We start from the raw sequence: 23,262 nt of genomic DNA, 5'->3' as shown, positions 1-23,262 counted from the left end.
CACGAAGCAAAGGCAAGTGTTTGATGTTTCCGCAGAACTTCTACGTCAAACACTTGCCTTTGCTCCGTGTTGTTGACTAATTCGACGTCGCCTTGCCATCTTCTAGCCACCTGGTTAGCTCAGATGGTAGGACAGCTGCCACGGAAAGGCGGTGGTCCCGGGTTCGAGCCCCGGACGAGGACGAATTTTTCTTCAACTCTGAGGCTTTTTCTTTCTGGGAACCCGTATGGGTTCCCTTTGTAGCAATTGCTACGAACGGGTGGCTGTCCAATTTCCCTTTATTAACAATATTTTGATAAGCTATCTCATAATGCTTCAACTAGGTTTATGAAATAATATTGGTAATTCTGGAGAACGGATTACTGTAATCATCAATAATCCTATGTCTTATCCAGCTTCATTATAGCGTTTCAAGTCCTGTTTCGTACTGTTTAAGAAAATTTCTAAGTCGGAGAATAACAGCCCAACTATTTTTTCCTGTTACTATAATTAAAGAATCGCCTTTGACATATAGGCAAAATCTACACGCGAGACTGGATTGTTCGAATATAATTACAATATCTACACGGCAAATAAAAAAGTACTTATTTATATATCTGCAAGATATAAAGGTGAGGGTAGGGGCCAGAATAAAATGCAAGAGTAAAGACTGCAGGATCAGTTGTAAAAAAATTATAACAAAGGAAAGGTATTGAAAAAGTTGTAGTGTTTCAATAACAGCCAGACAAAATTATTTACAGAATATGGTTAATAAAATACAGACTGATACAAGCAGGCAATGTCCCCAAATAATATTATTATACGGTTTCGTACTATACAATATTTCATTGTAATTACTACTGATGCTTACTGATGATGCAGGTAGCTCATTCCATTTGACTGAAGTCCTAGGAAGGACTGTTTTTAAGCACGTGATGCTGCTATGACAGGGTACGTTAGCTTTCTCACGGGATCACGACGACTTGAATAATAAGGCGCTGCGTGGGAGCAAAGACATGTCTCAGTAGATTGTCTGAAAAAGGTAAATGGATGATTCTGTTGGAACGCGCTTCTCGGCAGCGCAAGGCGAGTGAGCCACGCGCGTCTAAAACAACAATGGAACTTTTTTTAGCTATGATACTCACGAAGATAGCTCAGCGTGCTCCGCGCGCATGCGCCCTTGGCACTACACTCAAGACCCCGTTATTTGTAGCCACAGTAGTGAGTGCGCGAACAATGGGCGCACTCGTACGGCCCGCTGTGGTTCGCGCAAGTTGATGCGCAACGGAGGTCTTGGTACGCCGCGTCAAGCTTTGTACGACCTTTCCTACCTTGTCTGTTTGCGGTGATGGAGCTCGAGTTGATGCAAGTAGTTCGCTGTCGCAGTCCACGTGTGCTGGTTTTACATAGTCCAACGAAACCACGTCGTGACGGCCAACTCAGTCGATCGTAATGTGCTTGTATCCACGTTTCACCACCCATGTACACACGGGGGCCGGAGTGGACGATGTACGGCATCGTGCCTCACAAAGACGCGAGAGCAAGAGGAGAGATCGCGGGCAAGACGTAAACAGGCTGTGCTGCTGGCGGACGCAGAGAGACAGCGCGTCGCTTCCTCATGATGTCCTGCAGTGGCAGGGCGTAGTCGGTGTTTGAATGAACGTTTGCCTATTTACCCTCAGCGATAAACTCCCCTGGAAGACCAAGTGTAGTTCAGCATACCAGTTCCGCCGAGCAGCACCGCATATCTGCCTTTAGGGCCATCCTAATTCCAAACAGAAGAAAAGGTAGTGCCTCCACCCAAGAGTGCTAGAAGTTGTCGTCGGGCTAGTCTTCAGCTGCCGATGGGACCTTTCCACCATATTGTTGCTGATGGGATGGCGGGCAGTTGTTTTGATGCGGGATGTTCCAAGGAGCCGTGTGATATTCGCGCAATAGGACAGACTCGAATTGCGTTCCCCGATCCGCAGTCACTGTAGATGGTGCTTTGAACCGGGCTACCCGGTATGTTAGAAATCACCCACCCCGGCGCCTCTCAGCGATAACGACCTGGAATGTATCACCTGTCTGGAGCAAATCGAGGAGATTCCCGCGACGGCGCTACGCTTTGCGAGGTATGTGTATGTCACTGCTCATGTAACATGCTTAGGCGAGGGTGTATATCCTGCTTCCCAAAATCAGTCGCTTTGTTGCCGGTGCTGCAACCGGAACTATAGAGTGTCACCATAGTGTAACCTTTACTAGACATTTTTTTGTGCGCAGTAAACGCGACCCCATTCACATTGTCGTTCAGGGATGGATGGGCCTTAGTAGCACCATTCATCACTAAGCAATATTAATACCCAAAGTGACATTCATGGTGATGTACCAACTTCTATTTTGCACCATCATGATTGTTCCACAAGCAGAACATGTGCCATATTTCCTGAAAACGTTATGCAAAGCGCCTTGAGTTTGGGAGCAGTTTATTCATGCTTGAAATAAGGGTATACTGGAAACTGAATATTTCATATTTGAAATAAAAGTAATAAATAATAATAATCGCAGTTATGTAAATTGCACCTAATAGTACATCTAAAGTTCAACACATTGATGTGTTATACATGGCTCTCATTTATACCGCTATTAAAAATAAATGCTGCCTGCCACGCTAGGTCATGTGGGAGGTAGTGCAGTATTTGGCCACTACCTCCCTCAGGACGTCTGAGGCGCAAATTGGGATCAAGTAGTGCAAGACAGGGGCAATGGGAGATCGCAGGGAGAGGCCTTCGTCCTACAGTGGTCATAAAAAATAGGCTGATGATGATTATGACCTCCCACATTTATGTTCACAGTAGAGTGCAGTAAACACTTCCGATGTCTCATAAATAACTTTGCGTGTGTTTACTGGTTCAGACCATACATTTGTTTACCAGATGTTACAGGGACCGCAAGATAGCAGCACCATTGCGTACACATGGTTTTGCAGATATAAGGACATTGTTGTACCTCAGTGTAGACATTTGGGCTTGTTGGTGTAACATGCTTGCACATTAGTTTCTTGTGCCAAAAAAACATGCACATAGAAGAATGAAGACACACACAGGCACCGTGTGTCTTCTTCGACGTCCATATGCTTTTTGCGCACAAGAAAATTTGGAAACATTGTTGTACCGGCTAGCTATAAATATGTGTGCGTGCACTGATGATTATTGGTACTATTGAAACTCGCAGGCCTACATCACTGAGAATCAGTTTTACCCACTGACAATGCACAACTGTGATGCTAAATGCACGGCCACCCCCTCAGTCTTCTGCGAGATGGCTCAAGAGCAAGGTAAGAATCCATCAGTGTACAGATACATTCACTCAACTGCATGCACATGTAGTATCTCATGCTCTTTTTGACATAAATAATCATCAAAATTAATTGCACTCAAATGCAGGTGCAAATTAAGGCATTGACCATGCCTCATCTGAAAAAGAAAACATGCCGACGCAAGGTATGTTATCAAAGGAACTTGTAACGCAGCTGCCTATAGGTGGAAATCATTTATGAGCTTCAAATTTTACTACTAATCCATGTAATGCACTCTAATTGCAGATGGCTCTCAAAATAATGCACGTATTAAAGTTACATCACAGTGCTTCAGAGGATTGTGCAGTCGTGAGCCACTAACTACTTTGGCCACAATGCAAGGTATGTATGCTCCTCCAATGCATATCAATTTAGGAACTCTCCAGGCCGATAACATTTCTGTGTTACATGGCAAAATAATAATACAATAATATTTGGGGTTTTACATGCCAAAACCACTTTCTGATTATGAGGCACGCCGTAGTGGAGGACTCCGGAAATTTTGACCACCTGGGGTTCTTTAACGTGCACCTAAATCTAAGCACACGGGTGTTTTCGCATTTCGCCCCCATCGAAATGCGGCCGCCGTGGCCGGGATTCGATCCCGCGACCTCGTGCTCAGCAGCCCAACACCATAGCCACTGAGCAACCACGGCGGGTATGGCAAAATGCCATTGTATGTGCTTCAGCATTGCGTAATATAGAAGCTTGCCCAATTCTCTGAACTGCTAAATTCAGTAAACATATATTTTTGGTATTGAAGCACAAAAAGGTTCACATGGAGGCCGACACATGCGCTTGTTGCATGCCAGTCTGAATGTGCAGACTTCTATACCATAAATAATAAGCCCAGTTGTCCATCCTTGTGCAAGAAACCTCGTTCTGTACTTCCTGATCCTTAATCTGAATACCCTTTGAATACAAGGGGTATTCAGATGCTGCACTGACGAGGGAAACTAGGAACACATCACAATACTGGCCATTTTCTGCAGCCACTCTTATTGATGCATTTTTATCTAGTGAAGTGCATTTGTTCATTGTTGTACTTTGTACACCCGCAAGCTTATGAGCAGGTGTTTTGTTTCCAATTCAGTTTCCTGTGCAACAAAGCCAGGGCGATCTCTTCTGAAGCCAAAAATGTGTGCATCTAGATTCAGCCTCGGGCAGGTGCCACAGCTACCAGGCAGAAGTGTGAGCAAAAATGGTACAAGTCTGCTCATATCATTGCTATTGGATGTGCTTTATGACTTAATTGCAGGCATATTTTCGATGTGTATTATATAATTGAGTGCTTATTCTCATTTATAACCTTCAGGATTTGACCTTGTCTGTGCAAATCCTGGGCAATCACTGTTGAAATGACACCAGGCATCGAACCTGCAGCAGGATGGGCAGCCAGTGACTTGCAGCATGCACACTGCCACCGAGTATAAAGTGTAGTGTCATTGACACATCGATGTGCTCTACAAGTTCATGACAGGTAGTGCAAATGTGTTTGTATTTGTGATTTTCAGTGGCCAGTTTTCATCACATGCAACCTGGGCAGTCACTCCTGAAAGAACACTGGGCAGTTCATGCACCCAACATGAAGCTAAATAGGTAGCCAGCAACTGGTGCTCTGGGAAAAACTGGTAAGTGCTAACAAGGCTGCTAGATATGCTATGTTTTGCTTAACTTATGCTGCAGATATATATTGCATAAGTGCCTATCCAACTTTTAGAGGCAATTCTTCCAGAAATACTACCTGGCCAATCAGTACTACGACAGCAGCAAGTAAATTATGTGCAAAGTCCAAAGCAGGACACACAACCACCTGCCAGCACTTTAGGCAAACGTGGTAAGTTAAATCTGACAAGTTATCATACTAGACTATTGGGCATGATATGTATGTTTGGTCAGTATGCAACAGCCATTCAAACTTCCAGGACTTAAAATTGGTACTGGCCAGTCACTGCTAAAGCGCAAGCAAGAACTTTGTGACCTAATACAAAGGATGCACAGTCAATCGTTCCTGGTGGGATCACAAGAGGTTAGTGTTGATGAATGGCCCTGCACAATTATAGGGCTCGAGTCTGCTTTTGAATACCGCTGCAAGTATGTATTTGGCATTTACAACTTTCAGAGTCCAGCAGCACAAGCATAGGCCAAGGTCAATCATTGTTAAAGTCACGAGCAGGTGAGGATAGATAAAAAACATGGAATGTGAAGTTTATGCGTGCAGAGTGGTACTACATTTGTGTATTTGACTCAGAATGCGGACTGCAATGGATCATATGCTGGATTATTTTCAGAAAGAAATGCTGAAACAGAGGCAGCAGCTGATATATTGATCCTGAAAAGGAGGCTCTTTGCATCACAGCGGAGAGTCAGAGTGTTGGAAACCGAAAACAGGAATCTCAAAGCAGGTATACAGTGCTATTCCTGTGACACCCCTTTGTGAATTTAACCTTGATTGGGATCACTATGGTGGAACAGGTAAAAGGGAAAAATAGACACAAGTAGTACCACAACCCCACATGGTAGCTTAGTAGCTATGGTGTTGCGCTGTAAAGCATGAGGTCCCGCAAACAAATCACGGCCCAGCGGCCAATTTTGATGGGGTCGAAATTCTTTTTCAGCGCCATTTCACCAATTCCACCACAGTTATATTATGTTCAAACTTGTGCAACAAGCAATTCTTGTGAATTTCATTTTTATGCATTGCACATCCAGGTATTGCAGGCTACCCAGACAGCGACCAGGCACTTTGTCTGCAGAAAGGGACAATGCTGGGTACAGCATGGAGCACGGAAACTGTTGTAAAGGCACTCAAACTAAAGCTGTCATGCCGCTCTCAAGGATACAACGTGGCCCGTGAACTGGGTATGCCTCTACCCTCAGAACGAACTCTACAGAGAAAATTATAAGGGTTCAAGTTTGCTCCTGGACTGCAGCTTGAAGTGATAGATTTGCTGAAAATTAAGGTGTGTACTGTTCCTGGTTATTCACTCTCTTCCTATTACTCACTGTATTCATATAGTCTCGCTATACCTCTAGCACATTTTGCTGTTCAATTGTACAGATGGCCCAGCTGTCACTCAAGGAGCGTCACGCAGTTCTGATGCTAGATGAAATGCAGATTAGCAAGGGTCTGGACTTTGACTCATCCACTTGCACCCTGCTGGGAAAGTCAACAATACCCTTGACCAGCAACATAATTCCGGAATCTTGCTATGCCACGCATGCCCATGTCTTTATGTTGGGAGGAATTTCTACTCCGTGGAAACAGACGGTAGCTTATGAGTTTACTGGTCATTCCTTCCTAGCTGACATAGTAAAGGAAAAGGTCAGTACGATCATAAGTACCTGTGAAGATGCGGGTGTTATATTACATGATGTTGTGACTGACATGGGGCCATGCAATCAGGCACTCTGGAGGCTATTTGGCATCACTGTCAGAAAAAAAGCTCGAAAGTGCCATGCTCCACACCCATGTGATAGTAACAGGCGGCTATATTTTATTGCCGACGCACCACATGTGTTGAAGAACTTGAGAGGGAATTGCACGAGAGGACACAAAATTCACCTTCCAGAAGATATTGTGGAAAGGAATAAACTGCAATAGCAGTGGTCTCCGCCAACCATGTCGAGCAACTTCTTGAATTGGAGGAAGACAATGACTTCCGCCTGGCCCCAAAATTAACCAACACCTGCCTGAGCCCAGGGCACTATGAAAAAATGAAGGTAGGCCCTGCATATTCGCTCATACATCATGACACCGCTGCTGTTTTGTACTGCCACGCCGAAAAGGGCAATCTTGAGAGGGACGCTCAAACAACTGCATGGTTCTTTGACAAGATGCACACTTGGTTTACACTAATCACATCCAGAACCCGGTAACCGGCTGAGAGACGTCTTGGTGCGAGAGGCGATGCCTTTTTTTAAGAAATATATGGCCTCGTCGAAGCAATAAAAATTGAAGGATGGAAATCATATTGACCGCAAAAAAGACGGGGACAGAGGAAGAAAACACATAAACAGTAATGATTTGCAGTAAGTACCAACTAGACCAAACTGAAGTTATTTTGAAGGAGGCAGCCGTGGATGGAAGCCAGTGCAGACAGGAACCATCCTGACCACAATTGCAGCCATGGAACTGCAGGAACACTTTGTAGTGAAAGAGCGCTTCCACTTTGTGCTGCTTTCCAGGCTAGGGCAGCATGCATTGGAAAACTTCTCAACAGAAAGAATGAAGAACCCCGTTCCATCTCCTCGCGAATTCAAGCCCGCACTGCACACTGCTTCTCTTGCTCAGTTTCTTCGGTGGAACCCCAGAGGGAACTATGAACGTTCAGACGCAGAGGAACTAATTGGATTTCCTGACAAAGTACAGCAGCCTTCTTTTGGTATTATATATCAGCCAGCACCACAGACAGTGGAAAACATCGAGTTAGATGACGCCTTCCTCTATGTGGGCGGCTATGCTGTAAGAAATGTAAAAAAAATTGCAGCACATGTCACATATGTGCAGATGCTATCACAGGTGAAGCTCTTGATGCCGCAGAAAACAAGTGGTTGCGGCTAAAGTCGTACTTGCCTGAAAAAATTCCGCTTGAATCGGCATCAAAAGCAGCACAAGGTTTGCTGAAGTATTGCGAGGCCTCATTTAAGATGCATGAGCAGAGCTTTTTATATAGCAGGATTCAGCTGCAGCATCTCACAGATGAAATTCTGAAGAACACAGTAAATGCAATACCCACATGCCATGATGTACCCCACAAAATAGTGAATTGTTTTTTGAAGATGATGATGCACATATTCTGCAACCACCAAAATGTGACAATCAAGAAGGGTGCTGCAACAGCCAAATGCAGCAGCAGAAGCATTGGAATGCATGAAGCCGCTCAAGCCATTCGATGACTGAAGAATGGTGACAAGCAGTTTTAGAAAAAAAATGTGCCGACTGTCACCTTTCTCCTGAAATTAAGTGTTTATGCATGTGGCACTTTTCGTTGCTGTATGTGATTAAGTTTTCAGAAGCGATTGTGAAATGACAGTCTAAAAATAATACAGGACTGCACGTAAGAGAAATATATAAGGCCGGGAGAGCAGCGCATGAAATCAAGCTAGTCATCACACTCTAGTCAGATTATTCAAACAGTTGGGAATGTGATGCTTAAATATTCAACTGGCATTTTATACGTGGTAGTTCATTGGGCATTTCAGGATACAGCGAAGTTCTTCCTATGTCTCAAGTATTCAGCTAGCACATTGTGAGGTCACATGCTTTACTTTGTTCAAGTTATACATAGGGTTTAGCTGAGTGGACCATCTGCAACGTCCTAAAGACGAGAATATACTCCTGTGACCACCAAAAATGGCGTATCAAAGATGCCTCAAGACCTAATTATAGGAGGAAAAAGCATCAGAATTCATCAAGCTGCAAAAGCCATTAGAAGACCAAGGAACTATGTTGTTACAATGCTGAACGGAAGGAGAGTGCAGGGTTGAAGGAGAGTGCAGGCTTGCAGTTAAAGATGATGGTGTGGACTTGCCTGCTCTGCCATTCACTTGTATATAACCTGTAAATACATTTCCCTGTTTTTTGCTCCTTGTATATTCAGAATCTTCTTGCCCTCTGCTGCGAGGTGTACGAGCGAATGCCAAAGAAAAGATGAACCATGTACTGACGGGCATAACAGACGACACATTTAACCCTCTTGCATACAAGAACTTACCAGCAGCGGTGGCATAAAGTGAATGCCAGTGTTTCAAAGAAGCTAAAAGCTGCCGAATCGCGCATCTGTATACCCGTATTCCAAATATAGCTGCAACATCATTGTGTGAAGACCATTCCGCACCTCAGCGGACCTCATCCTAGAGCAATGTTCGCATTGTCTGCAGAGAGATAGACATTGCATTGCTGGTTAGCTCCCAGACGGCTGCCCCTCGGCTATTTACACGCCAGAGTCGTTCGCCTTCACTACCACCTATCGACCTTGACTATAGGAATGTCGTCGTCTCGCAGTAATTTTTCGTCTTCTTCACCAACTGCCTTTCCAAACTTCCCAAATATGATCTGTACTAATCGTCCGCCTCAGCACGCCGACCAGTTACGTCGGTTCCTTGCCTCATTCAGCGAAATGTTTGACCTGAATGGTCGCCCTTTAGGTCCGACTTCCATCGAGAAGCATATCATTGACATTTGGGATGCCAATTCAATTTACCGGAGACCATACCGTCTGGCCTTGGATGAGCCTCAAGTGATTGAAACAGAAGTAGAAAAGATGCTTCCTCAAGGAATCATTAAGCCATATTCCAGCCCGTAGGCATCACCTGTAGCCGTAGTTAAAAAGGACAAAGCCTGGTGCTTCTGTGTGGATTACCGGCACTTGAACAACATAGTAAAAAGATGTTTACCCTATCCCACGCATCAATGACATCCTTGACTACTTTCACGGCGCAAAGTATTTTTCTTCCACTGTCCCTCATTCGGCTGCTGGCCGATGGCTGCAGACATGGACCGCGAGAAGACGGCCTTTGTAACACCGGGCGGTGTTACTCAATATAAACGCACGCCAATCGTGACATGCAGTTCTGGAGAGAAAACCTCTTGGTATCACCTCACTTCTATTATTTCAGAGCTTACGAATAGGGCGCCTTGTTGTCTGTGATCGAGCCTTCACAAGGTATTGCAAAACAATGGCCCGAAAAGAATGCGGGAGCACCGTTCAAAAAAATAAACTGGCCACTAGGGCAATACACGAAATCTGTCGGTTTGTTGCTATCTAGTCTAGTACCTAAGTGGGCTATATGCAACATCTTTAAAATGCTTTATGAAATACTGGCAATTGTAAAAAAAATGCAGGGAAGGAAAAGCAATATACTAATGATGTTCTATAGACATTTGTCAGCATTCTCTAGCAGATGACACGCACTTTAGCATTCTCAACACTTGTTGCAGGAACTCTTCAAAATGTACAACTGTAGATTTATGTTACAAAGTGACATACATGAGATCAGTGGTCTTATGGATTGCTCTACAAGCTGTATGCTTTGAACTGAAAAGTGAAATAAATGCGAAATTTTGTACTGGTCTTGCAATAATTTTGCACAAAGTTCAGCTTTACTTTGAACGCATTTGACCAGGGTGCGGGACCGAAGTTCCGATTCCTAGAGAGACAAATTTTTCAACTGCGAGGTCTGCTTACTAAGGAAACCTCTGCACTATTCTGCTATGTCAGGCGGAGAGCAATGGTCCCTGTGATAAGACTTCGTTTAGCTAGATGATTTCTGCAGAACATATTGGATTTTAAGGCCCTGCACTGCAGAACAGAGCACTTGGAAATCAGTTCTGTGGAAGACGGCAAGGTAGAGGAAGAATTGTGAAAGGGAAAGTTTGTCATCCACCCAACAGTAGCCGAAGCATTAAAAAATGTTGACTGACGTGGCTGCTTGGGCATGTTAATATGACATGATTGAAGATTTTAGCACACAAGACTAGCACGAGAAGTAGGCATGACGCACATGGGTACTGACTTTCTTGTCCTGCCATGCGCGAAAAGCTTCAATGATGAAAGAAGCCTGTATGGGTTATTGGAACAGTTTAGTTTGAAGCACGGGCCCAACATGTAGGCCAATTTGAAGCATGGGGCCATATGTAAAGGCACAACCCTGTTCCACTTTATGCAAGTATGACAGCTCTTTTAGGGATAGAGCGGTAGACGGTTTTGCCACACAGGTATTGCCTAACCGGTCGATGGATTCTGCCTTGATAATTTCCACTGTGCGGCAAACCAGTCTATTGCTCTATCTCGCAAGGAGCCATTGGGCTTGCATGATCACAAAAAAATGACTGCAGGTTGTGCATACGTGATGTAAAATAGGGTTTTGTCTCTATATATGGTCCCATGCTTCAAAATAAACTTGTAAGTCGGCACTTGTGTGCTTCATGTCTGCTTCTCGTCCAAGCCCTGTATGCTAAAAGCATCAGTTAGTATTTGTTCATACAATAGCCGTAGGTATAAGCCAATTTCACATTTACTTCACAAAGCTTGGGTAGCTCTTAAAGCATTCAGCAAATTAACGCTGCTTCACTTCACCAAAAACGCAGATGTACTTTCGACCAATAACTAAACTGCCGTACATCAAAATTTGAACGCTTTGAGTAAAGTTGAGTAAGTAAGGCTAAAAGCCCCTCCATCCTCGCTCCTGCCGGCATAAAACTTCGGTGGCGCGTGGATGGAAATGCTTTAGCACTTAGGCCAGGGACGGATACAAGCGCGACAACAGATGTATGACACGCCTACCACCCGAAATACTGCCGTGCTCGCCTCCTGAACACTCACAATAAAAAAAAATTGCCATCGTAATTTCACCTTCCAACACACATTTCGCCGTACACCTTTGCTCACGCCACAACACACGAACATATTTCGCCATACACATCTGCTCGCGTCACAACACTAACACAATTCGCAGTGCGCATCTGCTCGCGTCATCCACACAATTCGTCGTACACCTTTGCACGCGTTACAACACGTGCGCACGCACCAATTCACTGCACACCTCCGCTCATATCACACAAGAAAAGCACACTTGTTTCCACCATGTCACTGAATGCCCTCCACGCAAATTTGAACTTGTTATATTTCATGGCTTCGCGTCATTGCAGTTCTTCAAGTAGTGCACGCACTTGAGACGTTCGTTACCTTCGATCTACCGTACGAGACAAGTTCGAACTCAGAATCAACAGCATGAACTCTATGCGTCTGCCGTACGAATTGGCGTCGCGAACTCCGTCGCTAAAATCCCCTCCAGCCATACGTGCTGGCTGGAGGGGATTTATGCTTCCAAAGAAGAAGAGTTCAAAGGGGACAAGTTGTTGTATTCCGCTGAAGTAGTAGTTTGCGGTCGCTGTTTTTCAAATGCACGAAAAACGGGAGTGGTCTCCAAGCACCCAGGCACTACATTCCACTGTACGTTGTCTCTCGTGGCACAAGCCGTCGCAGGTTGACGTGAAGCAGCGAACACGACCAGATCGCCGATTACGATAGGCGGTGGTTCTTGGGTGGAATCGCATTAACAGTTTTAACCGCAGCTCTCTATCGACGCGAAAGTAAACAATGCTAAAAAACATACCGTCACTTCCACTCGGAACAGTAAGCTGAAGCTACGTAAGTTCCGCTTTACGCCGGAAGCTAAGGAGGTGAGAAGTAGAGGAGCGTGGAGGAGAAGGGTAGGTTGGCGGTACTTAACCTGGCTGGCGGTGGCGCGTAGATGCAGGGTCTTTAGGTAAAGAAGGCAGCAAAACTGTGATTAACGAAACTTGCGTTCTGTTGGGCGAAGTTGTGCCCTTTTGTGAACTTGTGCCCTATTGATTGCAATGAGTGCAAAAAAGTGCGCCAATGTTCGGTCGTGTGACCATTTTAGGGAAGTGCAAGAGCAGATACGAACGCGAAATCTTAGAAGCTTTTCACATTGAAAATGAGAAATAAATTTGTGTCCGTGATACGTTTTTGTCTTTAACGGATAAGGAACGGAATGGGCATGGAAGTACAAGCAGGATGACAGTCTCATACCGTATCTTGCTATTGCAGTTTCTGGCGATGCTCACCGAATGCGGTAGGAATCCTGCAGCCCCCGACGATGTCTTCAGCAGCATTTCTTCGACGAACACAGTTTCCAGGCGCGTAAACGGGGTGCAATCGCACCCACCTATCCGTGAGCATCTTGGCTTTCACACGTGGAGCGCGCCTGACACCCTTCCCGGACACTGCCAGCACTGCCACCTAGGCAGAGTGACGTCAACCCAGACATCGCCAAGCATAAAAGCGGACATCTCCCGTGTCGTCACCAGTGGGCATGGAAGTACAAGCAGGATGACAGTCTCATACCATATCTTCCTATTTGTGCAGTTTCTGGCGATGCTCACCGAATGCGGTAGGAATCCGGCAGCCCCCGACGTTGTCTTCAGCAGCATTTCTTCGACGAACACAGTTTCCAGGCGCGTCAACGGGGTGCAATCGCCCCCACCTATCCGTGAGCATCTTGGCTTTCACACTTGGAACACGCCTGACGCCCTTCCCGGGCACTGCCAGCACTGCCACCTAGGCAGAGTGACGTCAACCCAGATATCGCCAAGCATAAAAACGGACATCTCCCGTGTCGTCACCAGTGGGCATGGAAGTACAAGCAGGGTGACAGTCTCATACCGTATCTTCCTATTTGTGCAGGTCGGTCATTTTTCTATGCTGCCTACTGAATGTTTCAGGTCTGAAGACCGCTTTGTAATTGTGCTTCCATGCCCAGAAGCAGTGTGTGGTTCTTTTTGCAAATTACTGTTGTTGTTGAGTGGTGACATAGAGCAAAACCCTGGTCCGGATGATAACGTTATGGCCGAATTGCTTAAAACTGTAAAAGAAACAAACGCGCGTTGTATTCGCATTGAAACAAACCAAACCAGTATGTCACAGGTGATAGAAGAGCTTAAACTTTCACAGCAGTCCATCACACTTAGCATCACCGATATGAATGAACGCCTACAAGCTCTACAATGTCAGACTATTGGCTTTGAGACGTTGCAGCAAGAAGTGAGTCATACATGTCAAAATATAAAACGCGTGCAGCGAGAAACCACCACGCTTCGTGGGCGACTTGACGATGCCGAAGACAGGTCACGACGAGAAAATCTTATATTCTTCGGGATACCGTATGGCCCGTCTGAGAATGCGCGTCAGTGCGAAGAAACAATTATCTCTATCGCCTCAGACAAACTGGATATACGTTTACCACTTGATAGTATAGAGCGTTCACATCGAATCGGGAAATTTGCCAGCGGCAAAAATAGGCCTCTAGTGGTGAAGTTTACCACATTCAAGACAAAAGAGCTGGTGTTCTCCAAACGGTCGTCTTTAGCGGGAACTGGCATCAGCGTAAGCGAAGACTTTTGCGAAGCCACACGTCACGCTCGAAAGAAACTTTTGGAATTCGGTAGAGGCTTGAACACTAACTTCAAATTAAACTACAAAAGACTATTTTCGGAAGGAAAGTGCTACATGTTCAATGCCGACGAAAATTCCGTTATTGACGTGAACACTGGCAGCAAACGAGCAATGCTATGGCCATATCCCCAGGAGCAACGCATTCTGGACGTGTCTATGCGGGAAATAAATAGGCTCACGAGAGGGGTGGAGGCCCATCGGCAACAGCATCCGTAATCTTTACTAATATTCGGAGCGTTTTTCCTAAAAGAGATAGTTTGAACAGTTTAATTAACGATACCGGAGCTGATATTGTTGTACTAACGGAAACCTGGCTTTCTAACAAAATAGAGACACGCGAGCTCTTCCAATGCAACAAGAAATTTACTGTATATCGGCTAGACCACACCGATAAAATAGGCGGTGGTGTTTTAATTGCTATTAACTCTAGTTTTGAATCATTCCTTTTGAATGTAACTACTAATTTGGAATTGCTCTGGTGCTGCCTATCTATTGGTTTCAAAAAAATAATCATAGGGGTCTGTTATCGTCCCCCTAATCCCGATAGTGATTTTGCAGACAAAATTCTTGACACCCTAAGCGAAATATCCATTCAATTTCCTGGATCACCTATGTTTCTTTTAGGAGACTTTAATTTCCCCACTATCGACTGGTCGCGTTCCTGCCCCTTTTCTAATCCGACATCTGAAGAGGCTACATGATTTCTTAACGTTTGTGTAGATTTTAACCTTGCACAGCTCGTTATCAAACCAACACGCGTCACATCTACTACAAGTTCGTTGCTCGACTTGATTCTTACCACTCATGCTGATAAGGTTTCACCAGTAACCCACGTGCCTGGCCTAAGCGACCATGACATCTTACACTTTAACAATTCCATCCCGCCTACAAAAGTAAAGAAACGCACCAAGTATATTAGGGATTACAAAAAGGCTAACGTTAACGCTATAAACTCTGAGCTATCATCCTTTCTTGACTACTTCCTTATAACACATGTGGACTTATCAGTTCAAGAAATGTGGTTGTCTTTTAAAACTACAGTAATGCATGTTATCTACAAATATATTCCACTTAGAATAATTCGTCAGTCTTCTAACGCCCCTTGGTACAATATCCATCTGAAAAGATTATCCAACAAAAAATCCAGACTTTTTCGTTCCGCCAAAAGGTCATTAAACGCTGATCGATGGTTAGCATATACATCCGCTGCGAAAGCCTATACAAGCGCTTTAAAGACGTCCAAATTTAACTTCTTTAACTCAACCCTACCGTCTTTGCTAAAAACTAACCCAAAACGCTTTTGGAACGTTATGAAATGTACCAAAGATAGCGCTATAAGTCTCGTAAACGATTCAGGCGATCAAGTTCCGAATCATCTTCGCACTTCTGTACTAAACAACACGTTTGCCCATTCATTCTGCACAGAAAATTTAAGTGACTATCCCCCTTTTACATCCCTTAACATTCCGGTGATGGATCCCATTACCCTGGACCCAGCAGGTATCTGAGCCAGAATTTTCACGATAAAGCGGTCATCATCATGTGGTATTGACGGTATTAATTCCATGTTTCTCCAAAACACTGCAGAATACAGCTCCATCATACTTACCTTTATTTTTACTATATCACTTAACGACAGTACCCTACCCATTGATTGGAAGGTAAGGTTACCCCGCTTTTTAAATCGGGAAACCCACATCACCCTTTGAATTACAGACCCATCTCATTAACTTCCGTACCCTGCAAAATTTTTGAGCACATCATTTTCACTCACCTTGTAAACTTTCTGGAATCAAACAATTTTTTTAGCCCTTATCAGCACGGTTTCAGAAAATCCTTTTCTTGTGAAACATGTGGGGTCTTCGGGTCTCACAGGAGTACCGACCACCGCGGGTTCGAGCTTAGCGAGCCACAGGGCCGCGTCAGCCGTCAGCCTCTAGCGCCGCTGTGCGCGAGCTCAGGCCACAAGGGGCTACCGAGCGACGCACGCAAAAACACAGTATTGCCCTAAAATGAAGGAAACCGTTTATTGCCTCCAACGGCACCCAACACTGCACAAACGCCCGGTCCCGGGACGGCGGGAAACCAAAGGGGTCCCGCACCAAGGGCGAAAAATACAGCTAGGGGCGCCTGTAGCACGTCGCTGCGAGAGCACAGGCTCAAGCTGGGACGCGCCGCTAGGAAAAGTCTCGGCGGCTATGCTACTTGCTCTCGCGATAACCAATGGGCCAACTCGCGAGAGCTCGGGCAATCTCCTTCGGCTTGGGCCTCCGATGAGTGCGGCTCGGCGTGGTACGACCTCGCGCGAACACTAGGCACCCGTTCTTCGGCTTAGCGTCGAGATAGGAAACAACACGAGGTACGCGCTCCCCGCACGGGCAAAGGCGCCGTGCGTGAGCTCAATCCTAGTCACAAAGGTGTCGGCGGATGAGAGAGAGCATCGTACGTACCGGGTGCTGTCCGAAGGCAGAAGAGAGCCGGTACCGTCACGGCAGTAGCCACCAGGGGCCGCTGCGTGACGTCACTAGCTCCGCCCTCACCCGCGAACCATCGCGAGTGGAGCGCCACCGCTAAAAACCGGTTCGGAGCAAGGGCGACGTGGCTTGGATTACAGACATGGGTGAAATGCGCCCGCGCAATGGCGCGTCGAATTCCCCACATCCCCACAAACACAACTAATAACATTCACTAATGACTTGCATGCGTTCTTGGACTCGGGTTTTGCGATGGACTGTATTTTTTTAGACTTTTCTAAAGCCTTTGATAAAGTTAATCACCAGTTACTTATCTATAAGCTAAGCCTTTTAAATATTGACCCTTTAATATTCAAATGGATTTGTAGCTTTCTTTGTAATCGTACCCAATATGTAACCATCAATGACAATGACTCACCAGAGGTGCCAGTAGAATCGGGTGTACCACAAGGCTCTGTGTTGGCGCCATTACTTTTCCTCATTTATATTAACGACCTGCCTAATCAAATCACTAGCTCTATTTGTTTGTTTGCCGACGATTGCGTAATTTACCGAAAAATAACTAATGATTCTGATATAGTTACATTACAATCAGACCTTGATAACGTTACAACCTGGTGCTCCCACTGGCACATGAATCTTAACACTTCAAAATGTAAATTCATTAAAATCTCACGCAGCCAAGTATCTTTTTATACCTACCATCTTAACAAAATCACACTTGAATCAGTATCATGTTATAAATACCTTGGAGTGCACATTACAAATAATCTCTCATGGAAATGACATATCGAACACATTACATCAAAAGCTAACCACATGCTGGGCTATCTTGAACGAAATTTTTCACTCGCACCTTCTTCCCTGAAGAAGCAGCTATATGTCACCTACATTCGGCCTAATCTAGAGTATGCATCCTCAGTATGGGACCCTCATCAATTAACATTATTTACAGCTTAGAAGCAGTGCAGAATCGGTCCGTTCGTTTTATTCTTAACAATTACTAGCGCACAGCAAGCGTAACTAGCATCAGACTTGCCCTCAACATATCTCTCCTTTCCAAACGCAGAAAAATCGCTCGCCTTTGTCTGTTCCATAAAATATACCACTTAATTCCTACGCTCAAATCACGCTTTATCGAACCAGCCTCTTTTACTTCTGCACTCTTGGACCATCGTCACAAGGTGAACATCCCATTCCACAAAACGTCTACCTATGGTACTTCATTTCTTCCAAAATCATGCCAGGAATGGAATCACCTACCGGATCCACTAGTCTGTATAACTAACACAGATAACTTCCGTAAGGCACTTACTAATATTATCTAGTATGCCTTGATGTGAATGTATAACGAAGCAATTCCGTTTTCTCCTGAATAGTATTGTTGATAAGTTTTTATTTTTATTATCTACCTAATCTGTAAACATTGTATATTGTATTATACTTTATTTTCTAACATTATGTGCTTATTGTCTCACTCTAACCTGTCCTATACACCACGTATTTATATTTAATCTGTATTACTGAAGTTTTCCATTTTTCTTTGTATAATTGTATTTTTACCGCATTATGCTTTTTTGTGTCGCTCTCGAGTTATTTTTACGCTTACTATCCGTTGTCATCTGATTAGTATTCGTGTTTCCTTTCTCCTTTCTTGCATACTTATCTGTAATAATTAGCCCCTCCCCTCTGTAATGCTTCATTGCAAGCCCTGAGGGTACTATAAATAAATAAATAAATAAATACCTATCGAGTATGTAAAATATGATTTATAAGAAACTGTCATTCATGCGCAGGTCTTGGGAGGAGTGGAAGTTGCGCATGCGTTGGCTGTTTTCACATGGTAATGTAACTTCGAGGTGTTATTTGTGCACATGTCTTGGAAGAAGTTGAAGAGGCGCATGCGTTGGAGGTTACGTGCGGCAATGTTTATTTCAATGAAATACAGTTGAAAGTCCAGCGTCCGTCCGTGTCTAAGGCCTTTTCCTTGTGTGCGCGTCCTTTGTGTTTGTCTGGTACCCCCTTTTTCAAGTTCATCATGCACCAACTGGCCCAAGAGCTTGCGCTAATGCAAGTCAAACCTGTTTAGCAAAGAAGACACAGTATAGTTTAGAGGCTTCAAACCATAGTTCATACGTGAGTTAGAGACAGACCAGTATTCACGGTGTCGTGTAACGTGGTAGCGAATGTTGGTGTGGAGGTTAGCAACTTCAGGTAAAAATACGCCGTGTTAAAACTGTGATTTGTGTAGCTGTAAAAGACCGTAATCATACGGGTTGCATAAGCGAATGATGGGACATGTGCTTCTTAATGTGTTCTGTAAGGCACGGCAGCTATTGCTTTAAGCGCGTTCTTCGGCACAACTGAGAGCTTCATGATGTTTTTGTGTGTCCTACTGCCCCACATCAAAATGAAATATTTGAATTTGCATGAAAATTATGAGTGGTACAACACAAGCTTTGCTTTTAGAGGTAATAAACGCAAAAATGTTCTTAGTGAAAACTGAAAATACGCGGGCAAGTTTGCCTTGCAGATGCTCAGTATGAGCATCCCATAACATGAATTCATTGAAATGTACTCCCAGTGTTTTGACTGGGTTTGTAATTTCTACGACATCTCCTCCTAATTCAAGAGTAGCGCTGATAGAGACTAATTGCTAGCTATGAAAATGAGCTTACTTTTGTTAGAGTTTATAAGGAGAGAATTTTTAATGGATGGAGAGCGCAACTTTTCTAAGATTTTATTGGCTTATTTGGCCAAATCATTCGCATGAGTACCTGATAGAAATGAGCTCGTGTCGTCTGCATATATATTATACTGACTCTCAGTATCTCTTTCAATAAAACCATTTACATAAATATTGAATAGCGAAGGACGAAGCAGACTACCTTGAGGAACGCCGTGTAATAATATAACAGGACAAATCATGGTCGCCAATAACCACATATTGAATGTGGTTGCGCAAGCAAGCAGATAATAAACGAAATAACTCCCACGCCGTCAGTTCTGAGTTTTAGAACTGTCGTGTGGTTGGTCCCGCAAACGTATTCGAAAAATCTACAAATATTCCTAAAGTCATCAATTTGTTTTCTGTGTTTACCTATTTGATTTTTTTTTATTTAAACGTACTGCCACTGTCCAAAAAGGGAGGGCAAGAAACCTACAATACGAAAATGCAAATCGAATAGTGAGTATACTGGCGGAATGATTTCTTGTGGAGTAGTGAAGGTATTACAATGTTGTTTTTTATGCGAAACATCTACCGTCATCGAGTCATCAAGTGTACATCATAAATATGCTTCAACACAGGACTAGTACTAGGTGGATTAGATTAGATAGTTTTTTGCTTTTCTTGTGCATTATACAATTTTTACAGAGAGATGAATATTTGAAGAAACCAAGAACAACAACTCGCAAGTTTTGTATTGGTATTTGCAACACAATGGAATACGGTCGACGAGTCAAGTCTGCGAGGCGTGTAGGTGACTTTCATATCATTGTAAAGAGAATTCTAGTGATTGACTGAGAATAACATGTGATGGTAAGTTGTTCCATTCTCTGCTTGCGAGTGGAAAGAATGAAAATCTGAAACAGTCTGTGCTAAACCTGTAGTCTCGTAATGACTGGAGATGATTATGACATGTCTGTCTAGTCTCAGATTTACAAAATTAGCGGCAGCTGTCTGTAGAAAATATCTTATGTAACAGCTGGTAAATTACATTCAGACGAGAAAGTCTGGCATGGTTTTGTAAAGTGAGTAATCCGGCTCGGAATATTAGTTGGGATGGACAGGAACTTAGGTCGCACTCGTTGTAAATAAATTTCCCAGCTCCCTCTCTAGCACTGGTATTAGTTTATTAGTATATGGAAACCAATAGACGTTTGCGTACACTAGGATACCCCTAACAAATATAGTACAAGTGAGTAGTTTATTTTTCTGGTGTAGATTAATGGAGGCACCTTCGGAAACAGAAACATATTTTCAAAGCTTTCGGTGTTATATATACAAAGTTCATTTAGAAAGTTCTTTTTTTAGATGTTGTTTTTAGAATGTACTTCTTGTTTGAGAAATGGAACTTCGGTAGGCGATATTTCTCTAAAGCCAAACTGATTACTAGTTAATAAACCATATTTGTTAGAAAAATATAAGAAGACGCACATAGATAATACGTTTTAATCCTTGGAAAAAATTGGTAAAATCAATATGGGCCTATAATTACTGAAGACTACCTCAGCACCTTCTTTATGAAGGATGACCAATTTCGCTTTTTCAATCCTATGAAAAACACCGGTACAAAGAGACAAATTATAAACAAATGGTAAACTGTCTAGTACAGCGCGAAACGGAACCAGGGACACAGAAAAAAACGAGGACAAGCCTGTGTCTCCTGTCCCGCTTCGCACTATATCCCACAGTGTAAAATGGACAGCTGACCAGCACAAACCATCACCCTTATGTGTTAGAATTGGTCACATAACATCTATGACTTGTAATACAGGCGTCATTCTGAACAGAAGTGTCTGCGCATTATTTTGCTCTCATACGCCTAAAAGAGGCTATCACGTCATCACGATCACACTATAAGGCCCATGTCACAAGAAGCCAACATACACCGACAGCAAGGACAACATAGGGGAAATTACTCGTGTTTAATAAATGACGTAAATAAACGATAAAGAAACGGAAATAAAAGTGCATGAAATACCTTGCCGCAGGTGGGGAACGATCTCACAACCTTCGCGTTTCGCGTGCGATGCTCTACCAATTGAGCTACCGTGGCGCCGTCTCCCCGTCCACTTTTTTGAGTATTTATTTTTCCTTGTAGAACTCTGGGATTGTTAGCCAGCGCCAGCACTCGCATACCTTGGCGGAGGACGTGGAACATCCTTTCTGCCGCAGGCGTCGCGGGAACGTGATCTTTATGGTTGAAAGCAACCGGTCAATAAACCCACATGTACTATTTGAAGGCATCAATATTGCCAGATTTGAGGCCCTTGTTTCGTTATAAACCGGAAGAAAGGAGGTTAACCGTGGGGCCCGATTTTTATTAGTCATATCATAAGAAATGCGACAACCTTCGCGACAAGCGAAGGTTGTGCAATCGTTGTGCAATCGTTGTTTTTTCATCCATTTCCATTTATTTATTGTTTCTTTATTTCATTTATTAGGCACAAGTAATTTCCCTTATGTTGTCCTTGGTGACAGTGTTTCTTGGCTTCTTTTGACGTGAATAATAAAACTCGGGCCCCTCGGTTAGCCTCGTTTCTTCTGGTTTATTACATAACGAGGGTCTCGAATCCGGAAACAATGATGCCTCCAGGAAAAGGCCAAGAATTTGGTCTTCATTTAAGAACTTCATATTTCGTGAGAGATTATTTGCCTCTTTTTGAAGCTTGAGAAGGTGTTTCTGTAGATTTCTCACATTGTTTTTAGATTTGTCATGATGTTTCATTTCATTTATTGAAGCCTTAAAGGCTCGGAGGCATTACATGGAGAATGTTTAAACTTATAAAAAATTATGCGGTTTTAGGTGCCTAAGTCACTTGCTGATTATGAGACACGCCGTAGTGGGGGACTCCGGAAACTTGGGCCACCTGGCGTTCTTTAATGTGCAACTAAATATAAGTTAACTAGTATTTCGCATTTTGCCCCCATCGAAATGCGGCCGCCGTGGTCGGGATTCGATTCCGTGACCTCGTGCTTAGCAGCTCAACACCATAGCCACTTAGAAACCACGACGGGTGTGTATTTTAACTTACTGTGGGCTACTGTAAGGTTTGGAATATTGTAAGCTTTGCCGCCATAGAATCAAATGAATCGGTCGCACTAGTCAATGCGGTTTCCTTAAGGTGCACATCCTCGGAAATCGAAAAAAGTCATTTATAAGCATTGCTGACGTCTTCTCTATTCCCGGATCTCTCAGCGCACATCGTGTCTGCTGAAGTAGCAGCATATCTAAATTCTTGCGTAGTTGAGTGAAGGGAGTCCTCCTTTTCTCTTGATGAATCTTGTGTGGTTGCGTCATCACTCAGGAATGGAGGCGCATGGGCACATCGTTACCCTCGGTGGCCTTTGTTTTTTAGGAAGTTCTGCAAGCAAATAAGTAAAAAGAGAGAATGCGCATTACATATACATTGATATAGTGGCAACTTGAGCCGTAATAGAAAGCGCGCCAACAAACTTAATACATATGTGCACGAATCATTTCATGACATCGCTTTTTCTAATGCAGATAATTAAGTGATAAGCAATGTTGCAACTTCTATCACAGTTAGGAGGCATATTACTCACGCAAACGAAGGGGTTGCAGCACAGCGCCGGACAGGAATACCAGTGTAGCAGGCTATAAGAACGCACTAGCAAGTGCTGTGCTTGCGCCAACCAACCTTTCTTTTTCATCACTAGCAGTGCCGACCGAGAGCGCCAGCCTTTAGCGTCTGCGTCTGCGCGTATCGGCGTCGGTGGGCGTTAGAAATACTCGTCCACGAA

At 43.9% G+C, this 23,262-nt stretch overlaps 1 protein-coding gene and 1 long non-coding RNA gene across 7 annotated transcripts in view; one reads left to right on the top strand and one right to left on the bottom strand.

Annotated features, from left to right (window-relative positions):
• Window positions 1-13,265, bottom strand: part of LOC135908140 (uncharacterized) — a 64,777-nt gene extending 51,512 nt beyond the window's left edge. Inside the window, exon 1 of the long non-coding RNA XR_010566221.2 lies at window positions 12,912-13,265. This is a non-coding gene — a long non-coding RNA (uncharacterized lncRNA). The remainder of the gene's footprint in view (window positions 1-12,911) is intronic.
• Window positions 1-23,262, top strand: part of LOC135908158 (cholinesterase-like) — an 828,064-nt gene that overhangs the window by 98,961 nt on the left and 705,841 nt on the right. The window lies entirely within an intron of this gene.

Source organism: Dermacentor albipictus, chromosome 1 (assembly GCF_038994185.2).
Source record: "Dermacentor albipictus isolate Rhodes 1998 colony chromosome 1, USDA_Dalb.pri_finalv2, whole genome shotgun sequence".
Taxonomy (NCBI): domain Eukaryota; kingdom Metazoa; phylum Arthropoda; class Arachnida; order Ixodida; family Ixodidae; genus Dermacentor; species Dermacentor albipictus.
This window is presented reverse-complemented; position numbering and strand designations above follow the sequence as displayed.